Here is a 14,234-nt window from a genome sequence, read left to right on the forward strand (position 1 = left end):
ACTACAATACTTGACATTGACAAGGCCTGATATTTCCTTTGCTGTTAACAAAGTATGTCAGTTTCTCCATGCACCTACCAAAGTTCACTGGACAACTGCAAAATGTATAGTGAGATATGTGAAAGGTACCATGAATCTTGGACTGGCCTTCAACAGATCTTCATCTACTCTTGTTAGTGCCTTTTCTGATTCAGACTGGGCAGGATGTCTGGATGACAGACGTTCTACTGGTGGGTTTGCAATATTTTTTGGACCTAACCTTATATCGTGGTGTGCAAAGAAACAGGCTACTGTGTCTAGGTCAAGTACAGAAGTTGAGTACAAGGCACTTGCAAATGCCACATCAGAAATCATTTGGGTTTAGTCCATGTTAAAAGAACTTGGACTAAAATCCACACAGGTTCCCTGCTTATGGTGTGATAATCTTGGTGCTACCTATCTGTCTGCTAACCCTGTGTTCCATGCAAGAACAAAACACATTGAGATCGATTTTCACTTTGTCAGAGAACGAGTTGCTAATCGACAGTTGGAGATTTGTTTTGTTCACTCTAGAGACCAGGTTGCAAATGGTTTCACAAAGGCATTACCTACAAGGAACTTTGATGAATTCAAACGTAATGTCAATCTCATGGAGTTGTGATTAAGGGAGGGTGTTAAACATATTGCACCCAATGGTTGTCACGATTACAGAAGGCATCAGGCGCGACGGTGGAGAGATAGATTAGGTTGTTAGCATTCTCCTTTTATCTCTTTGTAACAACTCTCTCTATCGCTATCCTATCTCTTGTAGCACAAGTTGTATCTCAAACTACCAAACCTTGTACGCTATCAGGGAGGTCGCGACCCTGCTATATAAACACGGAACCGTCAATCAGAGATGGCATGATGTTAAAGCCTTTCTACAAAGCGCACACATGGAGAAATGAACATTCAGAAGACAGCTACAGTCACATCAATGATCTGGGTGAGCAATTCAGTGACAGTGACTATGCCACACACAGTGGAGATGACAATTCGTATGAACAAAACGTATATCATGGTGAGAAGGTTGATTTATATGATAAAAATTTACATCATGGTATCCATACATGTGGCATGCCATGTCAGCGTCGTGTGGCAACATCATATATACCCAAGTGTGAGTTTCTAAATTGATGTATGAAATTGAACTTTCGCGACAACTTCTTATATCAATCGTGTATTTTCCTAGGGACAAACATAACTGTCAATGTTACTAAATGTGGACAACAGATACACACATCAGAGTACCCATGTTATATGTCCATTAAGTCTGTCTAATTTGATACGTTTGGACCTGTGCTTCACCATATTGGTCTCTTTGTCATTTTCGTCGCCGGGACCTACCTCAAAGGCGGCGATGACGATGAAACGGTCCGGCTTCTTCCCAGATCTATCGATAGGGGGCTACGGACAGTGCCGAAGAACCTGAAGATGCACATCTTGCCGGACCCGAGGTGCACCACGGAGGAGGTGCCGCCCAGCCAGTCCCCGAGCAGCCTGAATTCCTCCTAGAACCCGCGCACCTCTGGCGGTCTCTCTGCGGTGGCGGCGGCGAGCTCGACTACGGCGAGGAGGAGCCAGGGGAGGAGGAAGAGCCGACGCCTGCTCAGACGAGAAAAGGGAAAAAGAAGAAGCGGGCGGCCAGGACCAGCGAGCCGCGCGTCAAGTGGGCGTCCAAAGAGGACGAGTGCCTCGCCGAAGCGTGGAAAATCGTCTGCCTCGACCCGATCACCGGCAAGAACCAGAACGTTGACACGTATTGGGAGCACATCAAGTCCGAGTTCGACGAGCGCAAACTCGTCGACCCCTACTTCAAGGGCATCCACATGCAGCACGGCTCGAAGGCCATGGCGGATCATTGGACACTCATCCAAATGACGTGCAACAAATGGCATGGGATCGTCGAGGAGATCGCGACTCGCCCAGAGAGCGGCGCCAACATCAAGGGTCGGGTATGACACGCCATTCTCTCCCTCATTCTTTCGCTGTGGTGCGCCACCGACTATTGTTCCTCAGCGCAATTGGTGCGGACGTTCGCCATGTATCGCCAGGACAGCAGCACCGATCAAGATTTCAAGTACCTCCATGTGTTCTCCCGGATCGAGAAGTGTGAGAAGTGGGCGGAAGTCCGGCACATCCTCGCCAAGGCCAAGGAGACGTACAAGCCGAATACGCCGACGCCGGGTGCGTCCGATGGGCGCCCGAACGGGAACAAACGAGCTAAGTCGGCGAAGGACGCCGTGCCGGCTACCGCGCGCCTGCAAGAGTCCATCGAGCACTATATCGCTGACACCCAGACCCGTGCCGCCCAGATGAAAGAGAAAACCGAGGCGCGATGGTCGGCGTTGATGACGAACATCGCCGTCAAGCTCGACCTACTCCGGACCAACGTCACCGCGAAGAAGAGAAACACCGACCTGGCTTTCCTGATGGGGGGGGACATGCTCCGGACCAACGAGGAGCAGGTCAAGGCGTGGTATCTGGCGGAGCGTGGCCTCATCCTGAACCAGATGCCGTCGACGGCAGTGCCAACTCCCACGCCGACCCCAACGCCGCCGTCAAGCCCGAACGATGATGCCTCCACGACGCCCAGCACAGAAGCCGCGCCGACGCCGGCGCCGACCAGCCCGCGCACGCCGACTCCTCCGATGCCGTTTGATGCATTGCCTACGCGTCCTTTCTTTTTGCACGCCGAACTTTTTATTGATCGCCGGGACTTTGTGACGCTGATCGCCGGACTTGTGGCGTTTTTTGAATAGCGGAAATGGACAAGTTTGAATTTACGACGCCTTGGGGACGACACCTGAGGGCGTGGCTGGGACCTAGATCGTCTCCATGGCCTAAAAATTGCCGGGCGAGCGCCCGAAATAGCGCCTGCCTATACATTGGGGGGCCGAACGAGTAGAGTTGCTCTAAGCGGCCAAAACAGCCACGCATAAACTTGGACAAGACTCTCAACGACAGCAGTTTTTTGTTGTAAACTAAAGCGACATGGAGCGGAGCCTACTCGGATGTTGAAAAGAGTGGAAGAGCTGTCAATGTTGCAAACCCATGTCCAGTGGCGCACAAGTGTCGGATGTTGAAAAATACTCTGCTGGTCTTCTTCTTGCTCCTCTCAACATCGTTCAGATATGGTCATGCTGAAAATACTCCGAATGCATGATACCGGTGCTCAACGTGGAGTCCAGAGGCGCTGAAAGTTGTCAATGTTGCATGGTGCCGGTTGTTAAAACCCCATGTAGCACGCGGCGACCCGCCATCCCATGCTACAGGGCCGTCCCTCCACGTAGCCGTGCCAACCTTGGTGCCACTACGCCACCTACAGCGGCGCCCGCTACGAATACAGAGCCCGTGAACTCCACTCCCAGCACAGAGCTAGCACGACAGTGAGTGACAACTGACAACACCATCTTAGCAACCTGCGTGTGGCCTAGCTGTGGCACCGCGGGCGGTCGCGCGAGGAGGATCAGCACGCTGCCGGAGAGAAGAGCCATTTCAAGTTTCCAACCCTGAATCCCAATCGAGAGAGCACTTCAGCCAGGAGAATATCAAGTTGCAAGTATGTTTCTTTCAGCCAGCAGAGCTCCTCTGCAACTTGCTCAAAACTGCGAAGTATAAGAGAAATTACTTGTGCCATCATAGATACATTAAAATTTTGTTTGGCCGACTTGCTGTCAATTTATTTATCTTGATAAAACAGAGGCATCCATCTCCGATTTCTACTGAAAAAAAAACATGGTTCAACTACAAAGCCAAATACAGTCCACACCGAAAAACAAAAAAAAAAGAGACAACCCAAAGCTTTCGAAGAGAAGCCCGAGATGCTCCAACACAGGCCACCAGCAGGACCTCGGGATAGAGCAAGGTTGGTTCAAGGCATATATATAGCTACTACTACTACTTCATTACAACAAATTTGGCCTGTGCCTTCAAGTTCAAAGTAACTTGCTAGTCATTTTACAGAAGCCCTCAATTCAGAGATAACTGGATTGCTTATGCCTTCATCTGTAACTTCCTAATCATCCCACAGAAGCAGTAAAACTAGTTGCCCTCAAGCAAGGGAGAACCGGGAAGCTTTAATACTTCTTAGGGATCAGATAAGAACAACGGTCTTCAGAATCAGAACATCACATGAACTTCCAGCTTCTCCAACTCCCCCTCTTTATCCAGCGAATCTTCCAGCATAGCCAAGTAAAGGGGGTATCCGACCATGAGATTCATCTCGAATTGTTTGGCCGTGTAGCATCCCACGGTACGAAGGAGGTGGCACCGATCCAGTCTGTGGCTGTTGCTATCTCTGTAATAAGTGAAAAAACCCTCTGCTGTAGTTTTATCATGCGACTTGTGAGCAAGAGATGCTTCCAAGAGTGTGTTGCCTCTTAGCAGATCAGTCCAGTTATTTAAATAAGGAAGCCTGTCCAAAATCCTCTTCTGCTTCGCTGGATCATCTCGCAAGAAGAACATCACATGCTCGTAAGCAGTCTGGAAGAAAAGGACCCTTAATTGAATCGGCATTAGAGCAACATTGTTGCGGATTAAATATTCCTTTCCAATGCACTCTTTTCTCATCAGTAATAAGAGCATTCTCCGTTCTCTGGGTAGTTGTTCCTTCAAACTGAAATGTTCTTACAACATTGTGAAGATCCAGATAATTATTCTTAATGTCGACGTCACTCTTCTCAATATAAGCCACACCAGTTATTTTACCACGGCCCTTATCGTTTATTTGGATGTTCCTGTGGTCGAAGGCTGCAAGGCAGTGGCCTTGATCATGGTGGCGCTCCAAATCTTTAGCCATGGATCTCACTAGAATCTTTATATGATCTTCCACAACAAATTCATCCTGAAGGCGATGAGCTTGGTACTCCCCCACCAATCGTTTGGCTGGCCTCAGAACGTTGGTTTTTGTCAATTCTTCCAAGGACGATCCCATTTACCTACAAGAGTACATAAGTAGTGGAATTAAGTGCTTCCTGGTAACTGTATATATGTTTTTGGTATTAGTATTATAACAGTAGGATACAAAACACTCAAATGAAAACAGAGAACACGTAGTCAAGTAATTGCTGTTCTGAACGAACAGAGATTGTTATGATCTGCTGGTACCAAGACTACCAGTTTTCAAGAGCTGTAGAACTTTTTGTGCCTTAAAGGGCCTTATTAGTACCTTTTTTTTAGACAAGGACCTTATTATTAACTTTTTTTTGAGAAATAGGACCTTATTATTACTTAAAAAATAGAAGCCGGCCACGCCAAACCCCAAGCGCAGGCCCCGGCCCAATGCCAACCCGTATGCGCAGCACGGCGGGAGCGACTGTCTCGCTGCAAGCATGATGGAGTCAGCTCTCGCTGAAGGCAGTGGCCTCAATGGACGGGCAGCTCGCGCGAGGACACTGCCTCTTTTTTCATTTGTTTGATCTTTTGTTTTATTTTTATTTCATTTTTCACTTTTGTTTATACTTCCAAAATTCTAAACATGTATATTTAAAAATATACTTGTGATACTGTTTTGAAAAATGTTAATCATGCATTTGAAAAATGTTAAATGTGTATAGAAAAAATGATGACCATGTATAGAAAAGATATACAATAGGTGAAAAAAGTTGATCGTGTATTTAAGAAATGTTTAAAAAGTATTCAAAAAATGTCAATCAAGTGTTTGAAAATTATTGAATGTGTATAGAAAAAATGTTTACCATGTATCAAAAAATTTGTGAAATCTTTTGATCATGTATATGAATATATTAATCAAGCATTTAAAAAAATACTGAAAAAGTATTTTAAAAATGTTAAACAAGCATTTGGAAAATCTTAAATGTGTATCGAAAAAATGTTGACCGTGCATTAAAACAATATTAATCTTGCGTCTGAAAAATGTTCATAAGAATTTTAAAAATATTAAAAGTTAATAGAAAAAATGTTGACCTTGTATTATAAAAATGTTAATCTTGTAACTGAAAAATGGTAATCAAGCATTTGAAAATTATTTAAAATGTGTATAGAAAAAAAGTTCACTGCGTATTAAAAATGTCAAATCTGTAATGGAAAATGTTAAACGTGAATTAGAAAAATGTTATTAACATATACAAAAAAAATAGAATGGAAACCAAAAAAATAAAGAAAACCAAAAAATTGAAACCCAAATAAAATAAAATAAACCAAAATAAAAAATGAAATGAGAAAGGAAATTGAAGAAACAAATGAAAATAAGAATGAAAAAACAAAAAACGGAGAAGAGAAAAGAAAAGAAACATCTCGTAAGAAAAAAAAACCAGTGAAATCATGGCTCATTTCACGTCAACTACATCCCGCCCTGTTACGTGAAGAATCCTGACGCTAGCTCAGTGGCAAGCACTGTTGCAATCCCGCCCTGTTCCTTTTCAATATTTTCTTTGAAGTTTACGCGAGTGGGTCGGCCCGTTAGTGTTGAAGCTTGCAGCGAGAGTTGTTTACGGTCTCGCCTAATGCGACAAATAGTCTCCGTGCAGCATGGCGGTGTACGTGCTGCCGCACGGGACCTCGTTCATGTACGACGCGTGTTGCGTTCAATGGACGAGAGTGCTGCACAGGGGTTCCCTCCACTGGGCCGACCCAGTTGCGAGCGAACAACTCGATAATCTCCAAAATTTTAGTGCGCCTGAGGGATCGAACTCGGAACCCACCGAGTTGCGAACCTCCTCGCTAGCCTATGAATATCCTGAAATTAGGTGTCAATATAGGCAGTGCGGCGTATATGAACTATAAGCTGCGACAGATTTTAATTTGTTTTTGAAATAGAGAACGTGATGTTTTTTGAAAAAAGTAAATATTTTTTGAAAGTGAACATTTTCAAATTTGTTAGCTTTTTTTAAACTCGAACATATTATGAAAACGTGAACATTTTTTTAATAATATGAACAAAATATAAAACATGATTTTTTTTTCAATTTATGAATAAATTTTTGAAAACCTGACATTTCTTAAAATTCTAGGAACGTACTTTTGAATTTCAAACTTTTTTGGAAAACAGTTTTATTTTTATTTTGGAATTTTTTTAAAGGAAGGACCAATTTATTTTCTAAATGCGTTGTTTAAAACTTAAAATTATAAACTCTTTAAATTTTCGAACTTTTTTCAAAGAGGCGAAGAATTTTTTAGAAGTCTACTTTTTTGAATTTCTATTTTTCTTATTTCAGAATATTGTTTAAAAAGGAAACATTTTTTGAAATAGTGGTCAGAATTGCGATCATTTTTTTAAAGGAAGTAAAATAAAAAAAATAGAAAGTAGAAAAAGTAAATCAAATGGGCTGGCCTAGTCGGGGTGGTCTTGTGCGATGCCCAGACAATTTGCCGCACAACTCAAAAAAAAACGCCGCAACGTGCCGGACAAGTACACCTGGGCCACGAGTTCGGCGTCACGCACCTGGTCACCGACCGCGGGAGCAGCTGGCATGCAACTCAGGTTCTCAAAAAAAAAGAAAAAAAAAGCTGGGGTATTAATCTAAAACTATGAATTTTTCGCTGCTAAAAGGATGTAGTATTTAATTTGATGAAGCATCTACTTTCCCTTTTGATGAACTGGCCCTCGCCAACAAGACTTGGCCCCCTCATTCGATTTTCCTGACTCCCCCACTGGCCGTGGACGCGGGCGACGTTCGCCGCGCATCATGGCGTCGCTACCGGACCACCCACATCCTGTCACACCTGCTACTGCATAGCGGTGGACTGAATAGGGAGAAGGGTAGTTCGGGCTGAGCCAAGTGAGTCCATGGGCCGGCTGTGGCCCATTGTAATCAGTGTGTGGCGTGCGTGGGTATTTAGCAAAGTCTCTCTGGTATACTGGGTATCGAATGAATGAACAAGTGAATTCGAGTCTCTCCCCTTCTCCTACCTACTCCCGTCTCCTACCTCTGCTCCTCCCCCAATTCCCCATCATGCGATCGATCCTTCTCTGTCGATCGTCACAATTGGTAATCAGAGCCACAATTTTCTGGAGAAATTTTTCCACGCCGCAGCACCCACTAATCCCTTGGCTGGATCGGTAACATCCACCGTCGTAGGTGCGATTTTACTCTGGTGAGGTCGCTCGAAATCCTACGCGGGGTTCGATCTGCTCGGGGCGGGGGCAACAACGCCTTCCAAGCCTTCGGTCCAAACGCGGCAACTCCTTGCCGCATGGGGGAGCAGTCTGCAAATCTGACGGCCTTGATGGAGACACTGCTCTCCAAATTCGATGAGGAGAAGGTCCTGGCGGACAAGAGGGCGGAGACGCAGACCGTGTTCAACACACAGGTCTCGCTTGAGTTGAAGAGCTTGGCAAAACAGATCGGTCTCACGCAGGCGGAGGTTGATGATGTGCGCAAGGTGGCTTCCCCGTCCGCGTCTTCGGCTCCGTTCACTGGCTCCCAGGTCAATGACCCCGCGACGACCCCACTTCGCCCGGCATCAATGCGCGAGGCGCCGATCCAGCCGTCACCGCCAGATTTCCATGCCCCGCCGCCTCCAAGCTAAAGAAAATATGCCCTAGATGCAATAATAAAGTTGTTATTTATATTTCCTTATATCATGATAAGTGTTTATTATTCATGCTAGAATTGTATTAACCAGAAACTTAGTACATGTGTGAATACATAGACAAACTGAGTGTCACTAGTATGTCTCTACTTGACTAGCTCGTTAATCAGAGATGGTTAAGTTTCCTAGCCATGAACAAAGAGTTGTCCACTACAAGAAATATGTCAACTTATGACTACCACTATTGGTCACTGAATGGTCGCAAATTTCCATTTATGACCTTTTTGTGACCAAAAACATAAGGTCAAAAACTGGCCGTCGTAAACTGACTATAGCGACCTTTCTTCTAGAATGGTTGTAAACGTTTATGACCAAAATACGTCTACTGTGGCATTTTGGTCACTAGCAACCTCCGCAGGACGCGTAGGCATCCAGCGTGGCAATCTGATGTGGCACAAGATTCAGCCCGGTCCAATTCAATTTTCTACATGGGCCTAGCCCAACAATTCTAGATTTTTTCCAAGTCAATTCTTGTGGGCTACATGGGCCAAGCCCAATATTTCAGCATCTTTATTTTTGGGCCTTGGCCTTCTTACAATCATTTATTTTCTATTTTCAATCATTATATTTTAGCGCTGGTCCCACTAGTCATAATGCCATACATCGGTCCCACATGTCAGAAATTTCAAAAATGCTCAGATTTTATTCACAAGTGGTTCCCACTGGTCAAGTTTCCATTTCACATCTTTTCAACATACATAATCACTATTTCAAACATACACTAGTCTTTTACAATCTGTTAAAATATTACAAAGGTGCATCTTAAATTGTTCTCACTCATCAGATTGTTCATCAAGTAACACTAAGTCTACTACAATCTGTAGATAGTCTATTACAACCCCAATATGCCTACTATTACAATATTACAATATTTACAGTCTATTACAGTCAAACATAGAGACAACTCTTTGTTGAGTAGGGCTATACGGCTTCGAACTTCAAATTTCATAGACCTGGAGCTCCTGTAAAAGAGTGAACACACAGACTACCAGCATTAGATTATTAGATTATTCCTGGACTATCAAAAAAATATTGAAAGAGATCTCATAGAAATGTAGATTTACGGGCCAAATATATGATAAAGCAATAGATTCAGCCAACTTTAAAGACCTAGATGTTTGTGATGCATCTTCATAGAACCACAAGAACACTAGATATAGTATAATATGATTCTACTAGACATCATCGACACTTTAACCATAACATGCATGTCCAGCACCGAAACAAAAAATGGGACCATAACATGCATGTCCAGCAAGGAAACAAAAATGGGACAAGTACTAATGCTGGATAACATGTACAGGAAGGCCATCCAATGGTTTCAGCCACATCCTAATAAACCAGCGACACTCTAATACTACTAATTACGAGCAGCGAATAAAATAGCCGAATGAGGCAACAACACTTCATCATCGACACAACAGTCAGCAAGGACTCAACCACGACGCAAAAAGCATCAAAATCCTAACTAACCCATGAAACAGAGCATGGTTGTAGCATAGCAAAGGTAGGAGCTCACAATGGTGGTTTGTGTAGCCGATGTCTAACAACCTCCGTTCGTCGCTTGCGAGCACCATGCACCTTGGTGCCTTGCATACGGCCTCCTTCGAGTCTGTGAGGGACAGAACGAGGTGAAGGTTAGTCGCATCAAGGATGTTGCTGTTCTGGGTCAAGCTAAGTCAACGGCATAAGAGATTTTAGTCAACAAATATGGATTCAGCAAATGCATAGTGAGTTCACTTGTTAATTGGCTAGTTGAATTCTACTAATAACCTACAGAACAACTAAAACGGTGCTGCTATATATAGACACGCAGCGTAGATGAGAAAATGGAAGACATGAATTTGATGCTATCTTGAAAGTAAAAAAGAACTATATTTATCACAACTTTGAAAAGTAACTAAATAGTGCAATGGTATAATATTTGATACGGCAACCAGGAAGTGGTACAATACAAATGCTGATTAACCAAATTACAAAAGAGTTCCCACCATTTGGTGCTCACAGGTAGAACTTAAGAATCATTGGTGAATTACTAGTGCAATACAGAGATGCTGAAAACATACCCAAACCCGTTCAAGATTTCCGCACATTTTATTTTTGCAATGTTTTCTATGTAAGGAAGTTCTTTTCTGCAATGTTCCAGCAAACCAAATGAAAGATGCCAGTCTCACACTATGCACAATATGAACCTGCGTGAAATGAAAATGAACATATGACCCAGTACCTGCTAGCATTTGTACCAGGCCGAGATAATGTGATCATGCGTTGGGCAAGAGAAACTATTAACAGCGACCTCATAGCACAAAATTAAGCAGACCAACAATGTGTAAGGCAAGACCATGGCAGGGATCTAGTTCTCCCCCAGCAGAGTCCCTTTGGAGCCGATCAGCTCCCCACGCAAGCAGCTTCTGGATGCAATCCAAGTCCCCGCTGTGAGCCGCCAAATGCACGGGGTGAGGGGGCGCCATGACCCTGACGATCAACCGGAGGTTGCTTCTCACCACAAGTGCCTGCACGTATCACTTGTTGGAGTTAGTTCTTTTCAATTAATAAATTCTTTTAGTTGAACAAGACATGCTCATCCATGGTGTAGTCCAAGAATACATGTATAAATCATTGCCTGAACCATACATGTACGCATCTCTCTCTCTTTCTCTCTGAAATTGAATTGCCCTCTTACTTTTTTCCTCTGTTCCATACATGTACACACATGTTAAGTGAAACCCAAGGCACTCCAAGCTACAGGGAACCAAAATAAAGATGACAGAATAAGTTGAAACTTGTAAAGTTGAATATTCCCCAATACTCAGCATCCCACAAATGCAACCAAGCCTCGATGTACAGTTCAGGTTCACACATGATTATATATATAATGACCAAAGTAAACTCTATATGTCTTCAACATCAACCTGTAGGCATCGAAGAGCAGAAGCTTGTGTTGAAAACAAATTCATTATACGACTTGGCATCAAACTAGACTAGAGAGAGAGAGAGTGTGTCCGATGATAATATCAGGGACAAAATCATGGTTGTTGTCACTGGTAAACTGATTATAGCCGACCTCACTCACTCACTGCTAGTGCTAGGTGATAGTAGTGAGTATCTGCTTATACCACAGAGAAAACCATCATTGTTGTCACTAGTTACAGCCGAACTAACTCACTCGTTCACTCACTCCTAGCGCTACTGCTAGTAGTACATTCTGACCAACGGTGATATTATTATATGCAGCGTATTTTTGTTTTTATTTTTGTGAATAATATGCAGCATATTTGAGTAACAACAGCTAACTAGAAGCAGCAACATGGATCAATCAAATTCCGCTAAAACTGAGAAAGAGAGGCTATGCACCCGCTGCATCGTACCTCGGGTGGGTAGGGGCGTGGTCGAGGCAGCCGTGGGGTGTGATCTCAGTTTGGCTCCCCCGTTGCTCGCTCACCTCGAAGAAGGACACTGGAAGCAGAGGCGGAAACAATGACATGACATTGTTGTACTCTGGTAAGTTGGAGGTGTTGGAAGCTGAAGCATGCTCTGGTTGGTGTACGTACCTGGAGAGGCGGCGGTGTCGAGGGACTAGTTGGCGAGGGGGGCGACGAAGGACTTGTTCCTCCCCGTGAAGTACCTCGTCCTGCTCGCCATCTTGGACGTGCTCTGCACAAAAAACCATTGCCGATCAATCAATCTGCAGAAGAACCAACACCAATGCGTGAGTGTGTGCCTACCTGCATGAGGAGGTAGCTCTTGCCATCCCAGGCGTTCTTGAGGACCTTGAACCCCTGCCCGTAGTTTATGTGGAATAGCCGCGCGTCCTCCGCCCTCGACACCGGCTCGGCCACCACCGCCGGCGGCTTGCTCGCCGCCTCCGCACCGGCGATGGACAAGTGCGGTGTTGCAGCTTGGGCAGGTCCTCCTCGAGGAGCTTGGCCTTGGCGCGGCGGATCTCGGCGTTGAGCGTGACGACCGTGGCCCGGTTCTTCCCCTACTTCGCCGCCTCTGCTTTCTACAACCAAACCGATCAGATTCAGACCAGGGTAGCGGGGGTAGGGGCGGAGAGTAGGGTACCTCGATGCACTCGGAGATCTCTGCGGGCGAGCGCGTGGACGGTGGGGCGTCGCGAGGAGAAGACGGCAGAGAGGAAGGGGAAGGGATCGAGAGGAGTGGGGACGGAGTGGCGATGTGGTGATGAAGGGCGCGGGTGATCTACCCTCGCCGTCGCCGGAAGTGGTGGATCCCAGCGAAGTTAGGGGTGGCTGCCGAAACCCTAGCTAGGCACGGGGGGTGGAAGGTGGGAGTGATGATTCTGGCCGGAGGCGAGGGAGGAGTGGAGTGCAGATCGGTGGCGAGGGGAGAGGTGGGTGGCGGAGGCGAGGGGAGAGGTGGGCGGGGGAAGGAAGGGGAGAGGTGGGCGGCGGAAGGAAGGGGCGGCGGCGGAGGGATTTGGATCGGGGAGAGGAGTGGGGGCGGGGAGGGATCTGGATCGGCTAGGGTTGAGAGAGAGAGGCTGCACTGGGTTGGATCGACGGATGGATTGATGTATGGATGGACGGATGGACGGATGGACAGATGTTTGCCACGTCATCGATCCATGTCACAACGGATTCCACCAATCAGAATTCGGCTCATGTTTCTAGTTTTTATCCTCTTATTTAGGGCAAACATTCAACATATTAACCACTTATAGTTTGTTAAAATGAAATAATATTGTGCACATGTGTGTATGTTGTGATGACAAACAATGTTGATCTAGGGAGTTTTCATTTTCATTGCACAAAAGAGTCGTTTTCTATTTTTCGAGTGCCCGAAATGGTTTTTTGTGTGAAAGACCTACCATACATCTATTGCAAAATTTGACCAAATCATTTTCCTAAAATATTAGGCAATGTTTAATGCATAATTGACCAAATGGTTGGGTGTCAAAAGTTTTGATCCGCCTCTGGTGAAAAAGACAAATTTTCGCTGATTCAGTTGGAAACGGGTCAAATTTGAACTGTAGTTGCCTCATAGTTTGCTCTTTATTTTTTCCAAAAATCATTTCTAGGTACATAAGTATCTATTTAATCAGAGAAACACCAAAAAAATCCAAGATTCAACCACTAGCTAGGAACGGTCAAGCCCGCCGTTTTGACCGCATTTTGAAACAGGCATAAAAAATTCAGAAAAAATCAAAAAATTAGAAAACCTTCGCATTGTGTCATTATATGTGACCAATTTTCCAGGAAAAGTAATAAACTTGTAATACGGTAATTATTTTTAAAAAGTGTTCTCAGAAATGAGCTATCCTGTGTGGAGATTTATGTATTTCAACCCAAACGATCAATCTTATGGCCACATTCATGGCATAATTTGTTCAAATAATCTCATATTGTGCACAAGGGTGAATCTTGGAATTCCAAACAATGTTGCCAAAGGGAGTTTTCATTTTCTTTGCACGGAAAATTCATTTTCCATTTTTCGAGTGCCCGAAATGAGGTTTTTTTGTGAAGGACCTACCATATATTTGTTGCAAAATTGTACCAAATCAATTTTCTAAATTACTAGGCCATATTTAATGCACAATTGACCAAATGGTTGGGTGTCAAAAATTTTGATCCACCTCTGGTGAAAAAGACAAATTTCCGCCGATTTAGGTGGAAACGGGTTAAATTTGAATTGTAGCT

Source organism: Triticum dicoccoides, chromosome 6A, assembly GCF_002162155.2.
Source record: "Triticum dicoccoides isolate Atlit2015 ecotype Zavitan chromosome 6A, WEW_v2.0, whole genome shotgun sequence".
NCBI lineage: Eukaryota > Viridiplantae > Streptophyta > Magnoliopsida > Poales > Poaceae > Triticum > Triticum dicoccoides.